Source organism: Zonotrichia albicollis, chromosome 3, assembly GCF_047830755.1.
Source record: "Zonotrichia albicollis isolate bZonAlb1 chromosome 3, bZonAlb1.hap1, whole genome shotgun sequence".
Classification (NCBI taxonomy): Eukaryota; Metazoa; Chordata; class Aves; order Passeriformes; family Passerellidae; genus Zonotrichia; species Zonotrichia albicollis.
Window position 1 is genome coordinate 103,666,425 of NC_133821.1, and position 24,470 is coordinate 103,690,894.

General features: G+C 40.0%; 1 long non-coding RNA gene across 1 annotated transcript in view; it reads right to left on the reverse strand.

The window, feature by feature from the left end:
* Window positions 1-16,924, reverse strand: part of LOC141728711 (uncharacterized) — a 47,088-nt gene extending 30,164 nt beyond the window's left edge. Inside the window, exons 1-2 of the long non-coding RNA XR_012579860.1 lie at window positions 16,794-16,924; window positions 16,513-16,629 (exon numbers count right to left, since the gene is read on the reverse strand). This is a non-coding gene — a long non-coding RNA (uncharacterized LOC141728711). The remainder of the gene's footprint in view (window positions 1-16,512; window positions 16,630-16,793) is intronic.
* Window positions 16,925-24,470: the final 7,546 nt, after the last annotated feature.

Sequence of the window (24,470 nt, forward strand, 5' to 3'; positions counted from 1 at the left end):
TCCAGCTTGCATGTCTTTTTTTCATACCTTTTCTATTTTATTTAGCTTTCTTAATAATCTCCTCATTCACATACAGAAAGACCTTCCCACTTTTAATTCACCTCATCATTTGCCTTTGATCCATAAAATAACACAATGTTGTTTTTCTGCTTTCATTTTCTATTAAAAAGCATTCAACAGAAAATAGCTTTTACTGATGTCTGTGAGAGCAAAAGCATCCTGATTATTCAATCAAGTCCACAAATGCTTTTACTGCTAAGAACCAGAAGAAACAATGCAATTATCATCTCAATGCAATCTCACCTCCCATCTAACAAAGAACTAAGTAAGCTATTTCTGAAAAAGCATTACTATTTCCTCCTTCCACTATATCATACCTTATTAAAAAAGAGAGACAGAGATATTTCTACATCTAGACAGAGAACTTGATTTAAAAGCAGAGAATGCACTGTATTTCAAGACACAATTTTTTTCAGTTGTTCACCTTGACTTCCAGATTTACCTTCAGTCTGTAGTCTGTGGATCATGTTAAGCTGCATTCCATGGAAATCAATATTCTGTTATTATCAGAAAATACTGCCCTGTGTAGCTGTTTGTAAATTATGATCATGTTATTCCATAAGGCATGTTAGAAGAAACAGACTGAGTAGCCTACAAGCAGCACAGCTACAGAATGCTAAATTTCACTTCTAGTCAGGACAGTCCTCCAAAGCTACCCAAGCAGACTCTCACACACTAAACCTGTTGCTGTTAAGCACATAAAACTGTGCTGCTGTTTGAGAACAGAGCCTCTGAAACAGAGTTTCACAAATTAATTCATCTGGGCTATGAGGCCTGGGCATCCAGGCTTTTCCTTATTTTGCGACAAATTCAAATGCTGAGAAAAAACATACCATAAAACTCTGTAGAACTGAAAGTAACAGCATGAGATACACCATAAATTATCATTGTAGTAATTATCTGTAGGGAAACCATCCCAGACCCAGCATCCTGCTCCCCAAAAGACACCATGAATGCAACACCAGGAAAATAAGGTCCTGAGACCCCCCTTTATACAGCTGCATTTGTATCTTTAGCCTATCACATAACTCTTGAATGGGTTAATATGATATCACCACAGTCAAACTGGCACCGGATGCCCAGGGAACACACATTCACTGCACATCCACAGAAGCAATGGCTCATTTGGCCTCTTTTACCTCCTGCCTTCCCTCTACCCCTTGTGTACATTTTCCCTTCACTCCTGCATTGGAGTACCACCTTCACCACCCAGTCTCAGCACATGATAACAGCAAGCTGCAAAGACACTGCACTGAAACACAGCTTTCATGGTAAACACAAGCTATTTTCACCCCTCTCTTCAGCTGTTATGCAAACTGACAGGATTTCCTTCTTCCCATAATATCCCACAGAGATTCCCAGAATAGTAAGGATGCCACTGGGATGCCATCTCCTGTAATGTTTGGGACATTTGCTGCTAGCAGGTGTGTTCTGAGCTACCCTCTGGGAATATTGTCTGCCACAGAACGAGGTTAGTCCAAGTGCCTTATATCAAACCCATGTAACCTTGGGATACAGTCAAGCAACACTGAAGAATATTATGTTTTCCAAATATCACTGTGTGCTGTAGCACTTGCTAAATCAGTCTCCAGACATACCCCTGAGGAGTAAGACATTTTTTAGCACCTGCCAAGACTAACACCCGCTGGTCAGCCCCCGTGGCTGCAGCAGATTGTTTGGCAGAAGACACTAGAGGCAGTTCTAGACGAGCTGCCCTGCAGTCATTTACCCAAGAGCAGGGATGGTATGGAAAGGGCAGCTCCACTGTGGGCTGCAGAGCAGGGACCTCTTTGCTGTTATTACTAGAGTAGCTCCACTGCTTCCCTCCCTCTGCCACTCTCCAGTGCTGCTCTGACCTTCTCTCCAAGCCATCTGCCTTTTCAGGCTTTGGCACTGGTAAAATGCACACTGTACATAGGAGCCCATGAGACAAGAACCTGTGAGGAAGCAAATGTGCCCTTTGCAATTCCATTTTGAACAGCTTTTAATTAATTTTATGTGTTGCTAAGCCTCTGGTAGGAATATAATTGTGGTTAAAGAAATCTCTTACAGGAGTCTCCAGTTAGGTGCGTGTGCTTGACTCTGACTGAATATGGAAGTTAAAGTTATCGTGCTGTAAGTCCTTCACATTTTCCATCTCCAAGAAGTGATATATCTTAAATTTTAAGCCAAACTTTTGCTCATATCTGGAATGGGCTAAAATAATACAAATTATTTTCAAGCAAGATGAGCACCTAAGTTAATTAAGTCAAAAACTGAGCTTTTATTTTAAAATCTGTTTTATACATGATTGTTTCAATCTAACTTGTAATAGCCTCATAAAAATACTTTATTTGAAAAAAAAAAAGTACAGAGATTAATTATCCATGCTGTGATCATTTAATTTCTTTTTATATTTGATTCTATAACTACTTTTCTGTAATGGCATCAAAGGCAAGCATCAAGTTATCTATTTTATATAGATGATATCCTTTCCCTGCCATACATAAAGACACACCATGAGCCTCCTTTTCTTCAGGCTAAACACTCCCAGCTCCCTCAGCCACCCTCCACAGGACTCATGCTCCAGAACTTTCATTAGCTCCACTGATCTTGTTTGGGAGTGGCACAGGACTTTACCTTGAAATGTTGATCTCATGGCTCTAATTTCAATTTGATTTATAACAGAGTCACACTACTGTAAGTGTATTGGCTCTTCTGATTTTGCCCCTATCTGAACAGGCATTAAAAGAAAAACAGCTCTGAATTCCTGTTTGCTTTCACTCAGCCCATCTTACCTCCGCAGATAACGACAATTTTATCACTGTTAATAATGCAAATCCAATACAAACAGGAATAAACAATTGGTATGTTATTCTGCTTCATGCATTATTGAAAAAATTGTCAGTCAAATTTCTCGTTAGAGGTTATTTATCGTAAGCAGTGGAGGTAATAAGAAGCTTATGTTTTTCTTCCATTTCTTCAAGTGGACTTTGTAGTTCGGGTCGTAGGAAGAGTATTAAATTTTAAATTGGAAATTCAACACAGGTTATAAACTTAATCCCTCACTGTTTTTCACAGCTCAAAATGGATCTAAATTTGTTGTCATGATGATTTATTGGTGTTCTATATGTTCCTTGCATGCAGATCTCTAGTTATGTAAAGACACCATACTTAATTATTAGAGTATGTTTGTATATTTATGTATTTGCATTTATTTGTATCTGCATTCACATTATTTGAGATGCGTATCAGAACAAAGCCAGCTGAAATTCTTAGCTTCTTCTCTAGATTTTCTTCTCATCTGAAAATCAATGCAGCTGTTCTACAGTAGTACATAAATATGTGTGATAATGTATAAAAATCTTATCTTATTCACAAATTTAATAAAAATTGGAGACTTTTCAGCTCTACAAAAAAAAGTAAAAACAGGAAAAGTTCAAACAGCCTTGAACTTTTCCTTCTCACCCTGCTTCCTACTTTCATATTTCAATCTTTAGCCAAAGCATGGGAAACCTTCAGACTGCATTTATGTTTCGTGTTTTCAGCAAATATAAAGCTGTCAAACACTTGATTGTTTGGTCCTGTCAAAAAGGATTTTGTGAGGCTTCAGGGTAGGTGTATTTCTTGTACTTGCTTCTATAAAATAAATTATGGTTTTTAGTATAGGTTAAGGGGTTGATTTCCTCAGTCCACCAGATGACTTCATTTTTATACCTGTGTTAAGCTAGTATGAAGTGACTGCAAAATATCATGAGTAATCAGCAACTACTGTGGGAGACTGCTGGACTAAAATTCAGAAGACATAAAACAAACCTGATGGCTGGTTCTGTGACTCCATCAACCAGAAGTATCTGGCAAATGCATCATCCTGCCTCCAAGAGGCAACAGATAGCTTTTCCCCATTACAATAAAGCAGCAGTCACTCCATAACCTGGCTGCACAAAACCCAAACCATCCTCTAATACAGGATGACTTTCATCTGCTTTTACCCAAGAATGTTTTGATGCCATGTACTATTTGAAGGGGTCCATTTTTGTGAACTAGGAGAAAAAAATTTTCACATAAACAAAACTTTCTTCCTGGTTTATATATTTTTCTTTAAATTGTAATTCAGAAGCAAATAAGACATTTGTTAAAGTCTTTAGCCTCACCCTCTGCTTGTGCTATCTAATCTATGGCCAAGTCCTGCTCAAGTTGTTGAAGAGATGCTTTCAGTTAAATCCTCAGAATAAAAACTTCATGCTGTTGTTGAAGTGGCTGATATATTATAACTGTAAAATTACTTCCAGTAAGTGCAGTAAAGCGTATATTATGGGGAGGGGGGTGGTAGGTTTTTTTGTGGTTGTTTTAGTTTGGTTTTTTGTGTTTTCTTTCATCAAACCTGTTGTCACTTACCTAAAATGAAAGAATTTTTTGAAAAGCTCCCATAAAGCTAAACCATGACATATTCACGGGGACAAGACTACACTGTTTGCCTGGCATCCTTATTCTTTAAAGTATCTAATGATATGGGATGTTACTACCAAGCACAAGGGAAAAAATTAACTTTTTTCATCATTTACTGAGAAGAACTAATGCAAAATAATTACTATATACATTTTTTTTTCTATATTACACTGTTTAACACCTGCTGGGAACTGTCAGAAAGAGGACACTGGACCCTCCACTCCTACGTTTTGGAGATACTCATGTGTTGTTATGTTTCTTTCTAAATTTTTAATTAAACTTTCTATCTCATTCTTACTTACTGTATCTTCTTATTACAGAATCTGGCAAACAATAATTTCCAACACACAGTGCCCCTGCATTTGATCCCACTTAATTTAAAATTGAATAAATCTGAGGACTTGAACCCAGTTCACATGAATAGACATAAGAAGAGAAATGGGTTTTGCTAGTGCTTTTGATCTAGCTGTGATTTAACTTTCTGACTGAACCCCATTTCAGTGTAAAATATGACTTTTTCAGCAGGTTCAAGCAGCATTGTGGTGACTGCAGAGTCATGAAGAAAAGCCACATGTTGGTTAGAGGAAGGCTATTGGTACAGGGCAGGAGGGCAAACGATTGAAATGCTTCATTAGCATATTCTGACACTGCATTGGAAAGGGAAGAACATGCTCTTGTCTCCAAAGAAAACTGGAAGCTGTAGCGCGCATTAAAATTGCCAGGGAACGTGCTTAGAAAACAAAGGTTAAATGCTACCAAGTGACACGAATAGAAAAACCAATACTTCAGCTTAAACCTCTTTTGGGGGGGTCAGATGGATGTTTCTGGATTCAGTGGGGCCAGGTTAAGAAATGTCCCACAGCCAGCCCCAAAGGCTGCCGACCACAGCCCAAGCCATCCTGGGCTCCCTCCCAAACTGCTCAGGGTGGTGCAGGCAGAACATGTGGATCTCACAGACCACATTCACAGGGTGCTGCTGCTCTTACAGAGCAGACCACAGACTGTTAACCACAAACTGTTGTGATGCTGCTGGTGCGGCGGGGTGTATGCGGCCACCAGGACAATGTCCGGCTAGCAGAGGGTCAGTGGCCGACACCCAGCTGCATAAACTGCCAGCCCCTCTTGGCGTCTACAGGCCTCGGGCTGGGCTGGCTTGCTAACTGATCCCACTGCCGAAGGGACGAGAAGAAGTAGCGCACTCATTGGGGGTGAAGGTCAGTTTGTTGATGGAACTGGACTTGGCAAAGGACGAGCACCAACCAGGGAATGGCCAGGAATGGAGAATGAAACATGGTTATAAAGGGAGAGGGTGTACAGAGGAGGGGTTTGCAAGGAGCCAATGGGGAAGGATGAAGGGAGGAACTTAACATAATTGACATAAGGGGGAAACCAATAGATACAAAGTAAAGGAGGGGCCCCGGGACCACAGCCAATCATAACCCCTAGTGAGTGGAAGCTTCTGGCAAGTGGGGAGGAGCGGGGGTGATTGACTGGGCCCAGGGAGGAGGAAACAATTACATATATGGGTAGGAGAGAGAGGAGAAATTATATAACCAAGAAAACTGACACCCCCAATGGCGGGAGTTGCCATGGGGATAACTTAACTGGCAAGGCTAAATTGGGGGAGGGCAGAACCATTTACATTAAACAGGGAGAAACAATACATAAAATAGGGGAGTAATACAATAAACTTAACAACACACTACAACACTGCTGCCCCAGAACATGTGGGTATAACCCATGAGTTTCATAGCTCATAGGCTCTAGGTTAGTGCAAGCAGGTGACAGGCAGCCTGATCACCACCTCGCTTGTACACAGAGTGAGTTCCCTGCTTTCTTTGAGCCTACCAGAATATGGCTGCACACAGAGTTATAGGAAGGGCTAAGAGGAGCCTGTGCCCCAAGGTTTTACTGATCATCAGAGGAGAAATACATCTCCACAGGATCATCCAGTTAATCTTAAAATAGGCAGAGATAGTCAACCTGGAAAAGCTGTTTTCATTCAGCATGCTGTTAGACACTATGCCAAAGTTCTGCCATCTGCAGGAGGCCATGACCCATTTCCAGCTACAACTGGAATAAAATCAACCCTAGTAACAAGATTTTACTTTAAAGTAAAATGTAAAAAACCTATATGCCCTTGTTTCCAGAATTTTTACACTGGTCATCTTTCTAAAAAGCAGCTTATTTAGTTATTTTTGTGTCCCTCCAGCAGCAAAAATGCGATGTGTCCTCTAGAAAATTCAGTTTAAAACTGCAATGCATTTTTATCATATGTTCTGAGAAATTATTAAGTCAATAATGTTTTCGTTGCTACCTTCACTTAATTTCATACAAATTAAAATGCTATAGTCAGACGCTGATATATTAGTTATTAATTACCTCACTATGTATTGAGAAAAAACGTTGTTTAACACGTCTGCATAGAGTTATTTAAATGGATGTTTACTAGGCATAGTCTAATTTACTACAGCTTTCACATGTAAAATTGTTCTTACTCTTGTGGGGGCAAAAACTTTAGAAGACAGTATCTTTAAAGGTGTGTAGCACCAAGTCAGGGGTTGGTTGCACATATTTTGTAGCTGATAATCAACAGGTTGTTTAGCTTGAGGACTCATGAATATCTGTAGGTGAAGCAATTTTGCTAGATGTATAAAAATTCAACAGTTATTTACTATAGCAAATTTTATTCTATAGTTAGGGTAAGGTGAGATACCAGAGTAGTAAGGTGAACATACATCAGTGTTCAAAACAGAAGAGGTTATTTTATGGCTTTTGCAAATATTAAACATCTTTGCATCAAATAAGTATTTGTTATATTTAATAAATCTTGGCTTTAGGAGCTTTTCGTGTCTACTTAGATTTTCTCTGCTCTTTTTGTTCTATTATTATCAGGTGAACTGAACTGTATGGAACTGCCTGAGTCAAAACAGCTAAAACAAACAAAAGTTGATAAGAGCCCATAAAGGTTATTTCAATGGAAAATTTTCATCTATCTAAAAACACTGAGATCCCTTTCATAGCTGAATAACACTCGGAAATATAACCAGTTGCTAATCACTCCTTTGAATGGGGGGCTGTTACTGAAGGAAAAGGCAGAGAAAAGGAAAACATTTCTTTTGCTGTGTTTGGCATTTCTTGGGCCAGGCCATGTTTTCATTTAGGGATGGACATTTTTTCTTCATGGAGGTAAGATCACAGAAAACAGAAGCTCCAAAGCACGAATTCTAAAGTCAAGCATGAGAAAGTCTTTATTTTGGTAACTTATTTATTTTGTTGTTGTTAAATAAATACCACTATGCTGGGTAGAAGACAGTGCAGAAGAATGACCTTGCTGTTATCTGCCAAAGCAGCTTGCTTTCAGATCCAAAATTGCAGAGAACTGAACCAGTATCTACTATGGAAACTATATATCATGAAAACACTTGTTTTTTGGTTTTTTGGTTTTTTGGGTTTTTTTTGTTTTTTTTTTTTTTTTTGTTTTGTTTTTGTTTTTGTTTTTTTTTTGCAACAGCATGTGACAAAGTAATATGACATGGTGGTAGCTGTTCATGAACAAGAGGCAAGTCCCTTTTGGTTGCAGAGCAATAAGCCAAAGGAATAAATCTTACAAGAGTCAGGCAAAGCTGAAGGCAATACATTACTGAGAACATCTTGTTCAAAGGCACTGCAATGAATGCAGATGCTTTTTCACTAGCATAATTCTAAAAATCTTTTTTTCTTACTCATCATTTAACCTTGGTATTGGTTTTACTTCACCAAACACCATCTAGGACCTTCTGTCTTAGGTTTAGTAAGTTAGGGACACTATCCAAAACCTGATGGAGCTCAAATAGATCTGAAAGGTGAATTTAAAAACAGAGGGTATAAAGATGTGGGTGACTGAAACTGAAATCAGAGAGCCTACAAGACAGAGAGGAGCTGGGCTCCCTGCTTCTCTCCTTTGGCCCCATAAGGGAGTGGGGTCTAGCACAACTGGCAGGTGGATGGCCTGAGGCACTCAGGGCTCAAACCTAGTTCTGGGTGCTAAATCAGATACCTCCAGATACTTTGCATCTGGCCTACTTTTTGGCAGCTCTACCAAACCAGTTCTTTCCTTTATTTGTCACATGGCAAGTTACTTTATGTGAGTTCAGTTCCAATTCAAACAGGAACAAGTTTCAATGTTCAGACTCTTACATTGTCAAACTCTCAGGGACAGATGAATGAGCCAAAAAATGATCAAAAAAAAGTGTAGGATATTGAAAACAGCATGAGATCCAGACTGTTTGTCAGTGATCCCATGTGGTTAAGTATATCACATACATGTTCCTATGCTGAAAGGAAATTTCTGCTTTAAAGAAAATTTTGCAGAAATGCTTTGTTCAGGACATGGATGTGATAAAATTACTTTATTTTAACACTCTCATCCAGCTCAGTAGACTTGCTTTTCATTGCAAACTATTTCTTTAACACTGAAAGTTATTTTTCTCTTTTGTTTGCAGTACAGAAGAGCAGTTCTGTGGTTTTCCTGAACTATATGAATGCATTGAGTCATTTCTGACTCTGATGAAGTATGAAGGTAATATGTGAAGAAGCAGCATACTGAATAGAAATTCATCCTTCCTATGAATGATTCATGAAGATTCTGTTCTAGAATAAAAATATGAAGCTACTTTAAAGCCTCTACTTAATACTAGAGTAAGTTTAAACATTTTTAAAGGCATCTTTCATATTTTCTTTCATTGTTAGTAGTCAAGCTATTCATTCTGCCCCTCATGTTGCCTTCTGATACAAGGCAGGCGGCCTGGTTTCAGGAAACAGCACGGCGACCCATTTCCCCAGGGTCGCTCGGGCCTAAGAAACACGCGGACACCAATATGGTGGAGGATCAAAGGCCTTTATTCTCTCTTCCCGTGGGGTTTTATAGTCTAGGGGGCTTCTACGTCAGGTGGGGGTCTGTCTTTACCATCTATGGTTAGTAGGGGATGGAAAGTTACCTGGGCAAGTGGAAAGTTACTGGAATCCAGTTCGGGGGGCTACATTCCTATGTTAATTTTCTTATCTAAGGGGGCAGGGGCCCTGTCTTCCCGTAACATCACGAGATCTTCCGAACGCCAGGCCCTATCTGCTACACCCTCATAAAAGTTATTATATGTCATTATGGATAAAGCATAATGTTTTTATTTTTCTCCAGTGTTCTGTGAGAAAGTATAATCCATGCCTAAAGTAAATCAGTTCTTTTCTTTCTATCAGAAAATGGATAGCAACACAAAATCACACTTATATGTGGGTTATCAATGAAGTAATTTTCAACAAATTTATTCCCTGCCAGATAATATAAAACTCACACCCAGAAAAAAGCTAATACAAGATCCAAAGACTCTGAGTTCCTGTATTTTTTGAGATGATATCAAAAAACTTTTAAGACGATCTCAGATGTCAGTACAAATAAACACCGGTCTGTTACTCTTAGCCTCTTCCACTCCCTGTCTTTGCCATGCTGATTAATTAAAAAAATCCAACAAAAATATCTGCAGCTAGCAGATGTGGAGTAACAAGGACAATTTAAGAATGTGATCAGATTTTGTGTTTCCAGACACAGAGAAATCACCAGCTGGATGTTTCCTTACACAGACAACATGAAGATTAATGTTAGGACAAAATAAATAGGGCAGAACAAGTAGTTTTCCAGCTCCCTGCAACGACTGAAAGTGGGGATTAGAACAACCTCTTGAGATGTTCCGGCCATTAAGAGATGTCCCTGATCTTAGGCACACTTAGCCAGCTCTTTTCTATGCAAAAACCTACCCATTCTGCTGGTCCTCAATACTCATGTTAACCATTTGCTACTTCAATTCATGATCCAGGTGAAGCCCTCTGGAAATTGCCTTTTTTAGGGTTAACAGTTGCAACAAACCCCTGCTCTAAACATTCATAATATGAAATTATCAGTAGGATTCTCCTATCAAATAAATCCTTCCTCACACAGGTATTTCTGAATAAGTCATTCATCCTGTATTGGTAGCAAACATCTGGCTAAATGTATTCCAAATGCAAAAAAAAGAAGGCTCAAACAAGAAAAGTGAGTGAAGCCCTGCTGTGCAACACATAAGGCATTGCTGCTTGACTGAACAAATCCCACTGGCCCACTAAGCTCCCCTGCAGCACAGAGAGCTGGAAAACCCCATGAGTTATGTCGCATTAGGCTCAACCTTCTGCCAGATGTCAAAAATTCCACCCCTTTTGAGACAAGGCTTGCTAGCACAACTGGGGCAAGCATGTAACTACCCAGAGTGCAAAACATCAGGTCAGAAATATTCTTCATCTTGGTACCCTGACCCAAAAATAATTAAGCATTCCATTTCTGGCAGGAAAAAGTCTCTACGCCCTTGAGGGCTCAGTGTCTGTCTAGGTCAGGTTCTGCTGGGGCAGCCCAGACTGTGCTGCGAGGCAGAGCCAGCAACACACGGTGATGACAGAGGGAGGGAATGAGGGCTTTAGTCTGGGAGAGAGCTCTGGAAAGCCTGACATTAACATTCACATCAAATGGCAGTGGGCAAGGCAGTCCTCATCTGAGATAATGGGCTTTTTCCAGTGATTGCACCTTGTCGCTTAGGAGCACATCAATCCCAGAGTTTGCTACCACAGGCTGTCATGTCATATGTTCCCTTCCCTGGGCTCTATTTTGTAAGAAATATGTCTACTTCTCCTACCAGCAGGCTGCTCCAGAACCTCACCATGATGGTGAGAAAATTGCTTCTGTCTTCCACTTTACATTTATTAATGATTAGTTTATAACCATTTCCTCCTGAGCCAATATTGTCCTTTAGCTTAACCAGTTCTTTTCCCTTCCTGATGTTTACCCTCCTAATGTGTTTACACAGAACAGACATATCTCCTGTTAGCCTTTGATGAGCAAGGCAAGCTTTGGCACTCATGGGATTAACCAAATCACTTCTCCTCCCACCCAGCACTCAGCTTTCTCAAAGACTTGTCTATTTGCTGTTCTGTATCTCCTGTTTTTAAGGCAGATGGTGCCATCCCTGTCTTGACAAAGTTATTGCAGTCTGGATACTAGATGACCTTCATCTTCTTTTAATCTTCTTTTAGTTCTCCCAAAATAGAGGTATTCTACTATGGGGATGAATTAATTTTGGAAATCAGTGCATGGTACAGAACTCTAGAGCCCAGAAACTCATGTCCTTATGTGTGGCACCCTAGGAAAAGCAGAAACCCACATTTAGTTGCCTTGAAGTTTCCTTGTTTTTCCTAATACTTTTCAGGTTCATGTGTAGCCTTTAGTATCTGAATACCTCACCAGTGTGACAAAAAGAATAATCATTGGTCTTTTGTTCTGGTGAAGAAATGTTGTGACATTTTGAATGCATTTTCACACTACTTCATGCATATTTCCCTTTGGTTTTGCCCCACACACACCAAGGCTTCAAATTCAGCCTCCTTCTTTCAAACCTAAAACCACCTCTACTTACTGGGATTCTGGATTCTCTCTGAACTGAGCCAGCAGAGTTCAACAAATGGAGAAATTTTCAGCTGAATGAAAATCCATATCCTGCTATGGTTGTAAATTATTATTGTCGCTGGACTTTTGAAGATCAGTCTACCCATTAGAAAATCCAGAGCTGCTCAGACTGACACATGACTTGGGGAGAGAATAACCACACACCTGGGGTCAGAGTGAGCCAAGCTGCTTAAAGTTTCCTCAGAGGGGACAGAGGCCCCTTCCCCCTTGCAGTTCCCAGCTGACAGCAGGGACATGTAGGCACAGTCTGCCTGTGCTGGCCCCAAAGCAGCCCAGAAGGGCCTCTGTGAATCTGCTTCTCCCAGTCACAGAACATGGGGCCTACCAGAATTTCAGCACCAAACTGGCTTATTCTGTCTGGTTTGGCAAAACAGTGAGGACATATTGGGTGACACTACTGCTCTTGCTATCTAGACTTCTTTCTGTGTCTCCCTTGGAAAGTTTGGTTGTCAGACAGGAAAGCAGCTGTGCTTTGCCTGCATTGTTTGGCATTCACGTTTGCCACAGTTTTGCTGCCGCTGTTTGTCCAAAGGAAAGGTAGAGCAATGTTAACATCCTGTGTGGAAGAATAAAAATAGGGAATGAAATGCCTGGTTTTCTTGAGAGATGCTTCGGAAAGCATTTGCCTGTTACTTGTGATGCTTCACCAGAATTCCTTTATAATCTCCACGGCCAAAGCATTTCAGTGTCAGAAGACCCAAAGTAGTGCCAAAGTGAGGCACATCTTCCTTCTTTCCTGCTCACTGTGGTTACAGGAACTCCAGCCCTTTCATTAGCTGTTTAATTGTCCTGCAAAGGCCTTGAGTCAATATTTTTATTTCCCAATTTTACCTGCCAGTGGTGACCAATCTGCTCCTCTTTTCAGAACTTCTAACTAAATTTAACAGGCAGGACAAGGAGGAGCACTCCCATGCCTGCTGGACTGGAAAATTGTAAGTATTATTTAACAATTTTAGGTATGCATGAAGACCTTGAAAACAACCACTTTATTCTGAATAGGACTACTGTCCTGGAAAGAAATTTTATGTCATGAAGTAAAAAGGTTTGGATGGTATTGAAAATCTGTAAAGACAAGAATGCTGCAGCTCCATGGACAGATTAAAAGACTACAATTAATTTGCTGAGGTATTAAAATGTACTCAGGGAGGTTATCTTATATTTCGTAGATTCCATAGTGTGAAATAAAATTAGTTCCTAGCTGCTGGCCAATGACAGCTGGAGTTAAGTGAGGAGGGTTTTAATTCTATCTTTCATTCTCTTTCATATAACCCACAAAAAGTTGATCTGAACTAGAAACTCATCCAAAAAATCCTGATTCATTTCAGAAGTCCCATCAACTCCCATGAGGGTGAAGGGATCTCCATTTAGAATGATCATCCCTCAAAATTTCATAGTACAAAAAATGCAGTGCATCAGAGTCATATCTAACTATCATGCACTCCATGTGATGTCCAGGAAATATCCACCCATTTGCATTCAGACTTTCTGACAGGATCCATGAAAAGGCAAGCTAATACAAAGTTGACATCCTGTCTGGAACAATATATTTTAGGTAGTGTTAGTTTCATTTGATGCAAAACCAAAACAAACTGTAGAACTTTTCCTTAAACCTCATAGTCCAAAAATAAAGTGGGGAACAAATTTTTGGGGGACGCATGTTGACATTGTTGTTAGTTCAGAATGAGAAAGAAAAAATGCTAGAATACCCTGATTCAACACTCCTATCAAAAAATTGGGGGGGTTAGGATTTTTTTTCTTTTTTTTTTGAAACTGAGCCTTTTAAAAATACTGCAGAAAACAGCTGGATTTATACTCAAAGAAAAAAAGAAAAAGGTGATTTACTGTATCTTTGTTTTGGAGGGTTTAGAGGAATTCAATGGGCAAGCTCTGTGATTCCATAAGGAGAAGCCAGTCTGACCAATTCTGAATTAAACCCAACAAAAATGGAGGCTGTACATCTTAGTAAGACAGCCATTGTATAAAAATACATGTGAGATGTGTTTCCTTTGATCTACCTCCAATTTCAGCAATCCAAATTTTTTATTATTGTTATTTCAAAAATCCCAGCTGCACAGTGATTTCAGGAGAAGGGGAACAGACATAGCAGAAACAGGTAAGTCTGAATCCTTTGCCTTTTTAAATCTTTTTCGTGGCGTGTCAGCACCTCCTCGCTGTACTGCTACACAGATTTATATTTTCTGGAACTGCTGGAAGCTCCTTTGCATAATCCAAGCAAGACAGAAGGGATTCTGTTGACCCTCAAATATGCCAGTAGTGGACAAAATCTGCAACTTGGATTTTCAGATATGGAAATGTGTTCTAAGGAACTGAACCTTACACTGGATTTGGAGTACAAATACTGTATGAGGAGTGCTTGTCTGACTGCTGTTTGCCACTGAGCCAGAAAAAACACCATCAGAAAATTACAAAACTGATGAACGTGCTCCTATTTTTTTTTTTTTTTAACATATAAAAGGAAAGCTGCCTTACCCAGCCACATCTGTTTCTTTGATTTAACTCCATGCTCATTCCTGTTAGCAATGGATGAGTGGTTTGGCAAGTGTGTTGCAGCCCACTTCACTGAAGAGAAGGATTTCCTAGTGAAATAAACCCCTTTATCAGACTGATACTAACACATTTTGTGAATTAGTTTAAAAATCTCTCCTCCTTTTCGGTGGCTGTACTCTGAGATGGAGCACAAACCTTACATGAAGGGACCTGTTTTTTTCACAAATTCATTGAAGAGGAGACATCTCTCTCCAGTCACCCTAGATGCACTCACAGCAGGACTGTGACTATTCATGAGGTGCTTGCAGAGGAGTAGCAGATATATCCTGCTGATTTGTAATGTATTTCCAGTGCAAGAGGTAAGGTTCTAATGTAATCCAATTCATTAATCTCCAAACTGTGAAACCTCACAAGCTGCAGGAGAATTAAAAATTCTGGAGAGGCAGAGAGAAAATTAGAGTTTCAAAACAAGACACTATTAACTTGGAGCAGAAAATCATAGCTAAAAGTAGAATAACTGTACATGGAGTGCAGTTATGGGTATAAGGTGAGTTTAAACAGATCACAAGAGCAGTTTATAAACCTTGCTTTTATCCAGTTCTCATGACCTGGGTATATTAGTCCATCATCTAATGACTAAAGGTATCTTTCACAACATTTTGGTGCTAAATTGACTGTCACCAGAAAACATCTAACACCCAAATTGCTGTCTGCATGTGAAATTTTAACAACACACACTTGGGAGAGTTACTATTTGAACACAGGCTTCATTTTCAAGAATACACTGTGCATCAAGCACAGGGCAGTGGGAGAATTAAAACAAAAGTAACTGTGGCCAGTCTCTCAGCAAATGCTCAGCCAAACCCTCTCCTCGCAAGCCAGCAGCCAGGCCCTGCTGCACTGTGCTCAGCCACCAGAACTGCACTGGACTGTGAGAAAATAAAGTATGCAAACATAGGGCAAGCAATTATCATAAATTCACACTGATGCAGGCTAACGAGAGTACCACCCTGTCTGAACACCAGGGGGAATTCAATTTTGGAAGCAGAAACAGGGAATCACACAAATATACCTATAAATATGATGTGGGCCAGGGAACTGGTTTAAACACATTTTATGGCTTGAGGGACCATGTCACCCAGTCAGTTATCAAAAACAAATGGCAAATAGCAGGCCCCTGATCTTGAGAAATTTAAGGCTTGTGAAGCATTGAAATATTCAAAATGGGATTTAAGCAGAATTGGAATGACATGCAAGCCTTGAGCAAGAGTTCTGCATAAGTTAAACTTCCTATGTTCCTCAAAAGCTAACACTAATACCCAAAAGCCAACTCCTGTGGAACAATCTCTGGCAAATGAAAATTCCAATAGATAGATAAATAGCTAGAGAGACAGACAGAAAGGAACAGCCAACTTAACATTGGAGCTGATAACATCAAGGCTTGAGCTTGAAACATCCTTTCCTGGCATTCATATCCACTCCTTAGTCACCCTTTCCTTTTATTCCCTGATTACATTCTTCCTTCCCCTTCTTATCTACCAGCACTCACTGATGTGGAAGATCACACAAAATATAGGGCACTGGACGTTCAGCATTACGCAGCCCTTCAAATTTCCTTTTTTCCTTGAATCCATGGAGTTCTGTCTTCCCCTCTGTTCTGCCACTGAGGATCTAACCCTGGCATCCCTCTGCACTCTTTTATCTTGAGTCCAGCATTTTTTCAGTTCTTTCTTTAGAAAGTTCTTTCTGCCACTAGCAACTCATCCTCTTCGCCTGCCTTGCAGTTCATTTAAAACACCCTTCCTTTTATTCAAATGCCTTCTTTGCCTTCAAATTTCTCTTTAAACCCAGGAATACTGCCTGTCTCCAGCTCCTCACTGGTGATTATCTGAAATATAATTACAGTATAAGCTTTCTGACAGTAGGCAGCATGCAGATATACACAGCAGGACAAATAAATTATGTAGAAAAAGAGGTCCAATGCAAAGTCTTACCTTTTTCCTGGTTTTGTAAACCAAGGGGTTCTTTGAGTCTTCATTGTGCTGCTACTCTCTACTTTCTTTCTGGTTTAAATTGTCCAAGTGCACTACTGGAAATGAAGCAAGTTAAGCCTTAAAAAAGGAAAAAAAATTACTTTAATATATCATTTCATCAGGTCATTGTTGGAACTAGCATCCTGTTCCAAGCAGCTTCATCTTCATATTCTAACAACTAACTCCACAAATTCCCTTATTTTTCAAGCTCATATTAGAATTATATTTTTCCAAGTACCCACCCACTGATACTCTACTCCTTGGCATTTTTCTTTTCTCCCCTAATATAAAGAAATATTGACAGCCAGACTCTAGGTCTCTGTGGTTGTCAAGGGATTTGGAAAGCTCTCAGTGAGGATGTTCTGAAAATCTTATTTTTATTAATGAATGGATGCTAGCAACTTCTTCTAGGATGCTGTGCCATTAAAAATTGCACAGATTCTAGTTTTCTTGAACATAACAGGAATCAAGAAGGAGAAGGTAATCACTATTTACAGTTACTGGTCTCCCTCCAACTTGCATGTTGCTCTGACAGTTTTCTTTCTCTCTCACATAGATACCAGGTTTTTCTGGTTGCTTCCAGCTCTCTGTTTCCTGTCTGCCTTTGTTGTTAACATATGCACACACTATTTTTCATTTCCAGACAAAGGAGATATTTAGATTACATATTAGGCAGAAATTCTTTGTTGTGAGGGTGGTAAGGCACTGGAACAGGTTGCCCAGAGAAGCTGTGGATGCCTCATTCTGGTGAGGGTTCAAGGCATCATTGGACAGGGCTTTGAGAAGCCTGGTCTAGTAAAAGCTGTCCCTGCCCATGGCAGGGGTCTTGGAACCAGATGATCTTTAAAGTCCCTTCCAACCCAACCCGTTTCATAATTCCATGATTCTGTGACTCTCCAGCTGTGCTCCTTGCTGTCCTGTGCTCATTTTTACCTTTGCCCAGGGACATGGCTGATGCCTGAGTGAGCAGAGCAGCTCAGCAGGCAGCAGTCTGTATTTCCAGAGCTGGCCATGACTCATGTGTGAAGCTGGCTGACACTCATGCCGTCTGTATGCATGCTGCCATGGGTCGTTACACAGCAATAAACTACAATGTCTTGTTCAAAACCTGTCTCATTTTATCTGGATCCCCCTTGACTTTGCTGGCACTGATCCATACCTGGTGTTTACTGACCTTTCAGAGGAGCACTCTTGGCTGTAGGAATAAAAACAGTTTCTTGTGGAGGTTGTGCACAGACAATGAATTTGTAGGGTGTGTGCTTGGCCCCATGCACAGCAGCCTCAGGCCCAGCTGTAGGCCTTGGGCCAGGACCAGAAAGACTGTCCAGCACTTTTCTTGATGGAGCTGTTGCCTTTTTTTTGAGTGATCAGCCCACCCCAAACATCTAGGTGCTGATAATACACTTTCTGGTCCCACATGGCAATGGGCAATGTCTGCTCTGCTTTCAAGCGATAGTGCTTCCAAGCTGAGCCCGTGCTATGAGGCAGAGGCAATCCTACAGTATTCCCTACAGTCCTGTCCCGAAATCTCCTGCTGAGGGTGTCCATAGCGCCACAGTGGGCCCTCCCCTTCCTCTCCATCTCAGGGGTGCAGTGGACACACCAGAGGAAGCTGTTCATGGTGCTTACAGAGCTGAACCAAGCCCAGGTTGCCTGAGTAGGTGCAGAAAGTGCCCCTGTGCACTGCACACACAGTCTCTGAGAATCTCCCTGGTGTCTCAGAAGACACATTGGGTGCTGCAATAAAGGCAAACTAAAACACATTTTCTGAGCCACCAGGCTGTTACAGTGTTTGCTAGGCAGAATAATTTAGAAGCAAACTAGCCAAAATCCCATAGGAAGGGAAAATGTGACCTTCCAAACCCCAAAGTTTGGGGGTTTTCATCCCTCAGGTTAGGAAGGCTTTGTTGTGCTGACAGAGAAGGCTTTGGCTTCACTGGGCATCTTGCTAAAGCTGGCTTAGATGGAAAGTTGAGAGATCTCAACTCAGTCAATGTTATTGCACCATTGTTATTTTTCTTTTAATGTGATTGTGGCGTGCTGTTCATGTACTCCAGCTTTCAAATAAAGCATTTTTTGAGTATTAACAAGACTTCTACCTGGACATGGCAGGCCTGAATATCACAGTGCTTGCCAATAGTCTCTGCAGAGGCACAGGGACACTAGTGAGGTGCTGGCCAGGACACACGCAGAGTTAGATTTAACTAAAACAAACAAAGCAAGCCCTGTGCTTCTGTGTAAGAACACAGCTATTACCTTGGTGGTTTATGATGGTCAGTCTATCTCAGAGCGTGAGTTGCAGTGTCTGGGCCACATTTTCTAGTTTGTGCTGAAAAGCCAGGCTAACAGGGGATTAACAGGAAGATAGTTCCAGGATGGATTATCCCTGTGCGTGATGGTAAAGAAATTTCAGTGCTAGCGACACGTACTGACACCACGTTTGGAAGTCTGCCTCTGGCAGTGCACTCCTAGGGTTAGCACAGTTGTATCCTTCCAGGCCTGAAAAAATTTGCATGGGATTTTATCCCAGGCCTCAAATGCCTTTTCTGACCTGCTTGTGTCCTTGCAGCCTCAGCAAAACTTCACAAACTGTCTTAGTTTCAGAAGCTGGTTTTCCCTCTTGAAAATCCATAACAGCTTCAAGGGACACTTCAACTCCATATATGTAAGATTTGGCTGGTTCATGGTACCCCCACTCCATGCCACTTCTCAGGAGCATTGACCTGATAGTGTCTGACAGAGGAGAAGACAGATAGCAAGAATAAACACAGATAAATTTAATTGTTTGAGACATTTAAGACCTGTGTGGTATTTAATTTGTTCATACCACGGAACATGACAAAATAAATTAGAAGCACAAGAAAATACTACTTAGTGTCACTATATGGTGAATGTTTTTGTGTTTTATCAAAGCCCTCCCAGATAGATATATGAGTAGAAGGGAATGTCCATTATAGCTATGCACTTAATTCTCTGTATTCAGTACACCAGTAAATTGAATGCCTTTCTTTAAATTCTTCTACACTTTTATCAAAGCAACAGTTTTTGTAGATTTTTATCCTCTTTGAAGGAACACGGCACTTGCTTTAGGCACATTGCTTAGTTGTTTTTTATCTTCAGAGTTACAAAATGTGTTCATGTTTCTGCAATTATCAGGAAAAAGTCAAAAGACAAGAACCTAGCACTTGTATTCCTTCGTCAGTTACATACTCTGCTACAAAAAGGAGACAGTAAATTATAGAAAGAAACTAACACTATGACCACAGAATTCCGGTGTTTATTCCTACATCAAGAGACCTATATACAGTAACTGAAATTGCTCTTTCTGATTCAAAAGGGACTTTTGCATTTTGGAAATCAAATACTGTAAAGGAAGTTATGTATTTTTCAGCTGGTTATAAGCAAGCCACAGGATGAATGAGATGCACTAGAAAGAGGAACTGACTGATGAGTAATCTGTTTTCACTGTAACTGTGCCGTATGGAGTGAATAAAGAAATGTTTCTCCATCTCTCCCCCTGTGAATGAATGAAAATCTTTATTAATATTTGTGCACTGGATTCAGTAGAGACATATTCACTCGTGTCCCACCAGACAGTATTCTTTCAGAGGCAGTTCAATTTTGGCTGCTACAATGCCTGAAATCTAGAGGAACTATATTTCTTTCTCCACTCTCTTTAGTGTAGGAATTTTATTTTTGCTCCCTGAACAGCAGCATAGAAAGTGTTATCCATGACTGAGTTCCTTCCCCCAAATTGCAGGTTATTATGCTCAATTCATCTGCTGAACTTGACTGGGAAATCTAAATTACAAGATCTCTACATACTCAGAGAAAAGTTAACCAGTCTCTAAGAGACATGAATAGGATCATAAACAGCATTCTTTTTCAACAGTGACACAGTTGCTGGAAGAGTCAAGTACCTTTACTGTACTAATTCCTCTTACAGTAACCTATGTAGGTAGATTCTATAGGTAGATAGAAAATTATATGGATACTTATCAATAGACAGTGCCACCCAGCTAATCAGGGGTACTGTGTCAAGATTCAGACCTGTATGCTTGCCACAAAATCACCACTTAAAGGTAAGTAAAACACTGTGTTCTTCTACTTCAGTGTCAAATATGACATGGTGGTGCAGGAAGATAGAATAGCTTGATAATATTCTTCAACAGTTTCTAAGAAATTATAAAGTAACTTTTCTCACTGAGCCTAGTGGTAGCTCTCCTATCCTTTCATTTTCAACATCATCTGCTGTACTTACACAAAGTGTGCTGGCTGACAGTTCTCTCCCTCCAGCCTGGATACACACCATGAGGGGGAGAAAACAGTATCACAGAAGTATTTTAACCTGGACTCATAGAGTTTGTTTAATTGTATTTTGAGCTAAACAAGAAGATTTTCAAGAGCATCTCAACAGTCTGTGCATAGAACATTACCAGTGTCAAGCAGTTTCAGGCTGCTGTCTGCAGCACACATATTCCCCCACATTCAAGCCCAAAAACTCTGCCTTGGCATTTCATTGGGTAAAATGAAAATGTGCACAGAAATTCCAGTAGGTGGTCTGAATGCTGGAGGAAGGGAAATATATATTTATATCCCTTAGGAGGGATATAAATATATCCCAGGATCTTTCTGTGTTAATCCTTCTTGAAAGAAACTGCTCACAGTGAGCTCTGTGGGTCTACAGTCTACTGGGAGATGGTTGCACTGAAAGTGGCTGGTGTCTATTCTCCTACCCAGTGACTTTCTAATTCTGCCTAAGACAGACATCCACATAAATTGCAAACCAGTCTGAACTCATTGCCTGTCACAGAGTTACTGTGCCCTGACTAAGAAATTTTACTCATCATCACAACATAGGTTTCCAAAAATCACATAAAAATATTTCTACAGATCAAAGAGGAGTAAGTTTTGAAGAAGCTGTGTGTGAGAAAGGTCCAGCTATTTCCCATACTGGGAGACATTTAAAGAGATTGACTATGATGACTGCTGTCCTTGCTCCCTAAAAGTACCTGCACCCAACAAATAAATGGCAGAATTTCCTAGGTCTTCTGCCAGTATAAGTGTGAGGAGATGGCAGGACCTCTCTGCAGAACACAATGCTTTCTGTGAGAATTCTAGCATGGCACAGGCAGGATGCTAATGGTAATAGCAGAAGAAAATAAAAAAAAAAAATGTTTAGAAACCCAGGGGAAAGCAAAGGAAAATACCCTACAGAACAAAGAAAACTCCAGTGGCAGAGCAGCTCCATCAAGATTCTGGGCTTTAGACCATACCCAGCACAACTGCAACGAGGAAACCAAGATACCACAGAAACAGGACAGGATCTGCCTCCCCAGAAACAAGGAGAGGAGAAACAAGTTCCTGGGAAGCTGGGGAGCCACCAAGGAAAATGGTGTTTGATCCTGATGACAAATCAGCTTTGCCAAAAGGGATGACCCATTTGGGCCCATTCCCTGCCATTTAAGAATTTGTCCTAGAAGTGATGAGCGTGTGTGAAAACCCACATATGCACTGAGAAAGGGAATGCAGATGATATCAGGTTTGAATTCAGATTAAAAAATGTGCATAAAAAAAAAAAAAAACTCATACTGCAGCATAGGAAAGTCTGATGTTCCGTTTCTAACCTCCTCCAGATGGGATTTTCAGCTCCTAAAGGCAGACACCATGTTTTGTTACAGATCATCTGCCTCTCTGGGGATCACCATCTTGCAGGAAGGTTGGAACCAATTCATAGGATTGGTGCTCCACAGAGCTTCATGTGGCAGCAGCAGCAGCTGCCCTTGTGCTCAGCTGCTGCTTTAGCTCCCCCATACAGACCATGGCAGCCACGTCCTGGGCACTCATGGGAGATGCAGAAAATCAAGGTTGGTGGTGCAGTATCATGCAAGACAGAAAGCAGGACCTCCAAAGCATGTAAATGATTTTGAGACTCTTCAAATAATTGCCTTTCAGACATAATTGCTTTCATTTTAGTTTCTCTACTAAGAAGTGTGAGTTGCAAAGCCTGCACTCTCCAGAGCCATTTTTACCCAAAAAAGAATTTGTAAAATTAACATCAAAACAGGTACGAACCATGTAATTGACCATGTTAGCCCCTGACATTTTCCAGCATCTGATGTATGTGACTATTTTTATTGTCACAAAAATACCTAAAATTGTACTTAAAGGTTTACATAGCCTTTTTAAAACTTGCTTCAGTAATTTTAAACACTCTATTAAAATAATTTTCAATACAAGACCATAATATTTTTTTACCTTTTTTGATCGAATATCATTGCCATATATGATACACATAACAGGGAATTTTTGTTTCATCTTTGTAGCATGAACAGTTTTCTTCTGATGGAATTTTAAAAAATAATCCAGTTCTGATTTTGCAGCTTATTTTTGTTGGTTTTATGCTTTCAGTTATTAAATGCATGAACTGTAATGGCAACACTGAATGCTTTCTAACTAGAAAGAAAGTAGAAGACAAAATGCTGAGATTATAGCCTGTATGTACCCAAATCTCCCCCCTCCCAGGGAACTAAAATGTACCCATATGCAAATACAGTCACCTCCTTGTCATAATTTTAATTTCCAAAAGTCAGTACAGTAATGACATCAGAGTACATACAATGTAATATTCCAAATGTTTCAGGACTATTAAATAAGCAGAGTGCTCTTTTGTGATATACTGAATATGTTCAGCTTCTCAAACAATTCATCTAAAGCTTGAATACACATGACTACCAAAAATATGGGTCAGCAAGGATGCACAGGGGGAGGAGAAGGTTTGAGGAGGTCTGAGCATGTCCTCCATGCCTCCACAGATGCTGCTCCACAGCCAGCTCCAGGTCTGCCAGGACAAGGATGGCTGACAGCTGCTTTAGGCCCACAGGTTTTCTGCAAAACCTGGATGCACAAAAAAAAAACTTTGGCTGTTTATTAAAAAGAGTGATTTTTTTTTAAATGATGGTTCTCTCAATTGGTTTGCATTTCAATGTTTAGATATCACAGGTTCCTACAGGAAATCTGCAATAAAAATGAGAACCTGAAGCAGGCTGGATTGCTCATTGTTGAAGGTTACAGAAATGTGGGTTGAAACTCATGTAACAAAATAAAAGAAACTCATGAGTTGGGGTTTTTTTAAAATTTTATTTTATTCTAAATTTTGTGTCCCTATAATTTAAAACATATGTCTATCTAATCCTAAAATAATTGATATCCAGTAAAACTTTCCTGTCCTTACACATCCTGATCTATAAAGTTATGCTTTCATTATCTTAGACACCGTGAAGTCAGGCAAGTGAAGAGTGGGCATGAACAAAGATCATCATGAAGTCTTGAAGACCTGCAAATTAAGGCAAAGTAGTGAAGTTCTGTGAATTATTTCACTTTGTGCAGCAGGATTTGCCTCATTTGCCTCAATCCTGGATGTTTTTGCATATACTGTGTTAAAAACAGATTTTTCAGTTACCCCAGAACACTATACAAGTAGATAGCCAGGCTTTTAAAAAGAACACATATAAAGCAAAACCTCAAACTTAGCCCCTGTGGACTCCACTGTGGTGGCCTACTGCATAGATTTACATTGGCAATGCCACAGAAGACAGACATGCTGGAATAATTCACTTCTGAGTCAAATTTTTCTCTGTGGATTTTGTAATTTGATTAACATTTTTATGTTATCTTTTTACAGGCTCTTTGAAGGTGGTGTAAATTACATCCAGCTCTGATTAATGGTGAGATTCATGCTAGAAAATAAAATCTTCACTCTAGCTGGAATGTAAATGTAGCCTTTCAAGCTAGCACAGAGTTTTTAATAGAAACAGAATTAATTAGTTGAACCTGGAATCTTATATATGCATGCAAAAAATCAGATACCTATATAATTTCAGTTTGTCTCTTCGACAGTTTTTGATAAAACACAGTTT